Source organism: Euwallacea fornicatus, chromosome 33 (assembly GCF_040115645.1).
Source record: "Euwallacea fornicatus isolate EFF26 chromosome 33, ASM4011564v1, whole genome shotgun sequence".
Taxonomy (NCBI): domain Eukaryota; kingdom Metazoa; phylum Arthropoda; class Insecta; order Coleoptera; family Curculionidae; genus Euwallacea; species Euwallacea fornicatus.
In genome coordinates, this window is record NC_089573.1 from 968,348 (window position 1) to 974,347 (window position 6,000).

Consider the following 6,000-nt stretch of genomic DNA (forward strand, 5'->3'; position numbering starts at 1 on the left):
ATTTTGCAATTTTAAGTATCTTGGACTTTATTACCTATCTAATCATCGACGTTGTAATCTAACTCTCACCCGCTTATAAGTGACGACAATTACCGCCTTTTAATTTCCACAATTTCCCTTATTTAAATTTACAATACCCTGATATCGGTTTCAATTTCCCGGCGACGTCGATTTATCCTCTTTCGTTAGTCGCGTCTTATCGTCAGTTATTCGTTTTAACACGTTCGCTGCTACCTGGTCACCACACCCTAACAAAGGAATTGTTTTTCTGTAAGACCTTTGGGTTTAAGTGTTTTTTTTTTGCTTTCAGAAAACGCATTTGAAATTAATGCCCTAAGGGAGGTATTGTAATCTGATTGCAATATCTCTTATGCGGGGTGCTCCCTAAGGGTGCAGCAATTTCATGGAAAGTAATTTCTTCAATTTTTAACGAATTTATGCGGTACATTTGATTCTCTGTGTATGTACATATGTAGTGAGTTTCTCGCCAAGAGAAGAACCCATTTATCAGACACATGGGATTCGATGAACGAGTGAATAGGTCGTAAAGTGAACGTGAATGCTTGATTTTTAACTAGTTACCCCATAATAGTCGTAAACGTTTTTTTTTTGCAATTAAACAGTTTGACCCAAAACTAGGTTTAACTGTTTGATATTCCAGGTACACCAGCGTGAACTAGTCAGTTTTCTCAGCTCAGAGTTAGTCGATAATTTTGAACTGTAAACTTCATTTCGAATTCAATAAAGTTTTTGCCATATTTCAATAGTATTATTGCAACCCAGAATACAGAACACTAATTAATCGATTTAAACCAAAAACGGTGCCAAGAAAAGCTTAAAAAGCTCCATACCTAAAGCATTTTTGGATTCTTCGTTAACATCCATCAAAGTGGCGTGAGGGCCGCTTTATTGTGAGCTTTCATCCTACAGCTTTTAATTTAATCCAAGTTTTAACACGGAATATTTCAACGGATTATGCAGAATTCACAGTTTTAAAACTGAACCATGGTAATTTCGGTAATCGAAAACGATACGAGGTTGGTTGAATTAAGATAAAGTTGCGCAATTCGAAATTCGAGACTGTGACGCTTTAAGATTTGTAAAATTTCGATGAATTTCGGAGCGATTCGTAAAAAATTTATATTTTAGATTTTTTTTCACATTTTTTTTTCAGCTTGTTTGGGGAATTAATTTAAAAAAAATCAACATTTTATCATTGCAACTTATTGTTTTACAATGCGGTGATTTCATATTTGAAATCGGACATTTCAATTTTCAACAACTATGGTCAGCTACATTTTCTCTTGTTGGACACATTTTGAGTTTTATCACTTTGGAATTTTGCTCTTTTTCCAATTATGATGTAGTACATGTTAATGTGAAGTCCAGCAGTTCCGTGAAAATGTAGAATATCCTGTTTTTGCGATGTGGACTTTGGAAGTAACAAAATAGCGCACAGATAAATAAGGAAAGTTGTGAGAAATGCTCGAACGGTTGACCCTCCTATTCCAAGCACAGCTTTATGCCTCTTTTTAAAATCTGAATCCATCTTCAAACGTTCCTTTTTCCCATTTTGGGCCTTAACGTTGTGATGATCTTCTTAGCCAGCTGGTCAATATCGGCGGGTACAGATTTATAAATGAGGTTTTTCATAGTTCCTCGTAAATAATAATCAAACGGAGAAAAAGAGGTTCTTAAAAAGAGCAATGATCCTATCGTTAAATGAATCAACCCATAAATTTAGCCTGAAACGTGCTTGTGGTCAACGTCCTTGGTGTTCGTGTGGATTTTCAGTGGACCAGACATGTTCGCAGTGACGACTGAATATGTCTGAGTTGGAAAACTTGCACTTATCTGCGAATCCACGTTGGAAAGAAGATGGAGATTTTGTTCCGACAGTGTCATAATAATTCAACAAAACGGTACTCTCCGTTTAGTATCTTCTGACTGCAAGACTTGGAGAATTTAAATTTTAAACTGGCGATATTTATATGTATTTTAAAAATTTTCCGCACTGCCTCATAAAACAAATCAATATGTTCAGCTATAAGTGCTGTTACAGTAGAAGCTTTATCTCGAATCTAATGGAAAGCTCAATTCGTTACCTTCAATTTTTTTTGGGAAGGTTTACTTACCACTTGCAAAATTTCCACTTCGCATTTCTTTGGCTTATGAAGAGATTTTTTAGACAGAAAACGCGCTAAATTTTTAACCAAAGTTAATAATGGTTGTCGAAAATCGAAACGTCAAATTCGATATCTGAGAAATTTTGAATTATCTCGCCAAATAAGTCGAGGAACACATAAAAACCATTTTTAAAAAATTAGTTTTTTTCAAACATTTTCCAAAATCACTGTTATTTTTCAAATTTTCAAATGCCATATGCTTGAAGTTCAAATTGCAAAACTTTGGTCTAGTTTAACCGACCTCGCATGTTTTTGCTGTTCCCGAGATCCTCGCGGTTGAGCCTCATGGCCCAAATGGAAATTGATGTTCGAACCTGTATGGTAGGGCACAGACCGAAATCCATGAGTCGCCATGGCAACAATTATGGCTTTAACATTTCGCATTTCTTACGCTTATTCTGTGGACTAGGGCAGAAGGCCGTAAGTTTAGCTTCGCTGTCAAACCAAACCGAATTTCGACAAATTCGTGCGGTTTATCAATTTTTAGACAACAATAAACGTGTTTGCGGTAACGTTAATAATTATAAAATTGAATCAAACGATTGGAGGTCCTCTCTTAAAGCACCTCTTCGTCACATACCAGACCGTCGCCGAAGTTTCCTAGGAATTACTAAAAATGTCGATTTCTGTTCCTTTGGTAATAACACTAAGTCGACACTGAGCTGAAGTTAAAGCGTTTCATTAGAAACACGTCAGATTTCACTGCAGCGCCTGTCAAAATAGAAGGCACAAAAGTTTGAAGAGAAAGTGGCAAATTTCTGCAGATTTGTCGATTACATTAGCGGCAACTTAGGGACCTTTAATAACCGGCCAGATTAAAAGACATGGATCGATGTCGGTGGGTTTTTATTGGCATTTTAGCACCGTTTAATTCGTCAAGCTATTAAAACTTTCCCTGCCTATTTTATTACACGCCTGGAAAATCGGGGACGTGCACGCAACAAATAAGTTTCTCCCGAAGATTAAATTTTGAAAAAACCCCCTTAACGACTACCCGAAATCTATATGAAAATCACGGTTTTACCCCTCCTAATAGAAACTTAAGTTTACGCGACTAAACCCCGAAAGTGAATTAAACCGGTTGGGCACGTGTCGGTCCAAAATTTGTTTTCATTTTCTAAACTTGCATGCTTCTCGTATATTTAAATTAAATCCCTACATAACAACGAACAGTCAAATAAGACATGCTAAAGACTAACTGTATTTAGCTATACAGGGTTTGAAATGGTTCGGAACAGGTGAACACGAGAGTATTCTGACCTAGGAATTTTAGTGCAACGAAATTGTCTCTTTTTTGAGTTCTGCGACTAACCTGGACCAAGCTGAACTAAAAATAGCTTTGATGCGACGTTTCGTAGGTCTAGATTCAATGGTTTTTGACGACTGAAAAATAAGAATGAACATACTGTGTGCTCGACACACTCAAACGAATAAAAACATACAAAATGGATTTGATCAACTACTCGATATGTTTTTTGTCAAAGCCCTTCTGTGTGTCCAGAGACGGCCTTTAGCCTGTTAGCCTGCCTAAAAGGTTTATAAAAAAACGGCATTGCACAAGCGGTTGCGGTTTTCATCTATCCCTTATCGTAATTAAAGAAAAAACGAAAACGAAGTTCGAAAATTTCGATTTCTTCGAAACAAGTGAAAAGTAAAAAGTTACTTTCCAGATCTATTTATATCGTGAAAATTCTCCCTTGAATGAGCAACTTTCCTCCCACTTATTCAGGTCTATTGCCGTTTGCAAATTTCCCATGCTGGACGTTCTTATCTCGAACACATTGTATATGTATTAAATAAGTAGATTGTTTTCGTATCTGCAGACCAGACTTCTTGCCGAAACTGATGTAAGGGTACTTATATAAATTGATAAAATGCCGAGTTTTCTCTTGATAAAATTCACTTTATACCTGCATGTGTGGTGATGACACGTTGGTCTCACACATCCATTGGGAATAAAACGTTATTCCATGGCCACGTGACATCAACGTGTCACCATAAAAATAAACGGAAAAACATTATTTTCACGCGTTCGATATGTGAATATACCGTAGAATAGGCACACACAAGATATCTATAACGTGTCGACCTATGGGCCCCTTTTTTTTTGGTTGCATGGCGGCATACATTTGACATCCTCGACGGCTCAGAGATATCAGCACTTCAACGAATTGATGGAATGGACCCCACGAATGTTATTTCTGGCATCATACAAAATGCCAAAACCCGAATATTCCAAACTGTCTTCATGCACCTGCAATTAAACGAGCTGTAACATGTGCCCGACCCTGTATACGTGTATGATAATCGTGATAATGGCATATTTCGCACGAACACGTTGCATCCCCGCTTCGGACTTGAAGTGCCTTGAATTTTTCGGAGTAATTATTCATTTGTCACCCTGTCCGTAACATTGGTGCCACCCCAAGGTTAATTCTGGACGATTTTGACGTGGAGGTGGTATATAATTTCGCAGTGGAAGTTTGAACTGCAGCCGCTTATGGAGATGCGAATTTTTCTTTCCGTTCGATGGTACGTAAATTCGGCAACGTCGCCAAATGAGGGTCTGTGCGCCCGGACGAGACCAGCTGGGATCCGGCGCCCGGAGCGTCCGGAGCGTTCGATGCAGCCCTGCTGGATTTGATTCCTGCTCTTGGTGGTCCCTCTTTTACCTGTTTCAGGCGAAAATCTCTTCAGATATTCCGTTTACTCGCTGATCTCTTATAAATCGGCCGATGAATAATCAAGACGAACTTTGTCAACATCATAATAACCTTGGGATTAATGACACGCTTTCGGTGTTTACGGGTGCTAAACAGGGGACATCTAATTCCCTTTCAGTAAACGCACTGAAAAACATACATCACGTTATCTGTATGTCTAACATACGACCTATAAATACGGTTTACCCTAATGACAAAATCAATACGCCGCACAAACCGAGATCTTATTTTTTACATGGGGATACCGAAACCATATTTTAATGTTAGGTCGGCTTTTGTTCATCATACAAAATTCAAATTTGGTCCCTAACTGGGCTAATGGGTAATTATTTTCCTAATCACTCAGCCTTTAAGACGATTTCAAGCAGAAGCTGCTTATGACATTATACCGAAGATAAGCATTTTGGTTTCGACTCTGCCGCAAGCCGCATTATTTAATAAAAAGCTCTCAATAAATGATGCAAATCTTTTACGCAAGCAGCTTTAAGCACAGTCGTGCTTTAAGTGTCGGTGGCGTGCTAAATGAGAATCCCATCACTAGCCGCCTCAAAGTCGCCCGGAATAAGTGTTTTGTTTTTAAAAAAAAAATGCAACGAACTACTTGCAATTATTAGTAAAAAGCCGACGCCACTGGTTTGGGAAGAAACTGTCAATAAAGCTGTTCAAAAAGGAATTGGAAGAAACAGATTAGATGTAATTTATTTACCGCCCTATTTATTGAGTGGCAATGAATTGAGGTGAAGTCTACCCAACGCGCACTTGACTTGAGGAATGTAATTTTTGAAGGGATAACGAACTGGTGTAGGGTAGTTAGGAATGTGAAGATTTTGACGATAAATACGAGGGGGAAAGGGCCGCAAAAAATATCGAAATTTGAAATTAACCATGAGCCCGTTTGAAAGCGGCATTGTAATCGCGCCAAAATATAACTCATATCGGTGAGTCGTACTTTCCGAAGTTATGTTCGAAATTCCTAAAAATCCCCTGCGCGTCGAACCGTTCTGACTGATGTGACAACATCGAGAATTTGTTTTCTGCGCAGGCTTGCGAAGCACATCTGACGCGCGGATTCTGACGTGCACATGTGCTTT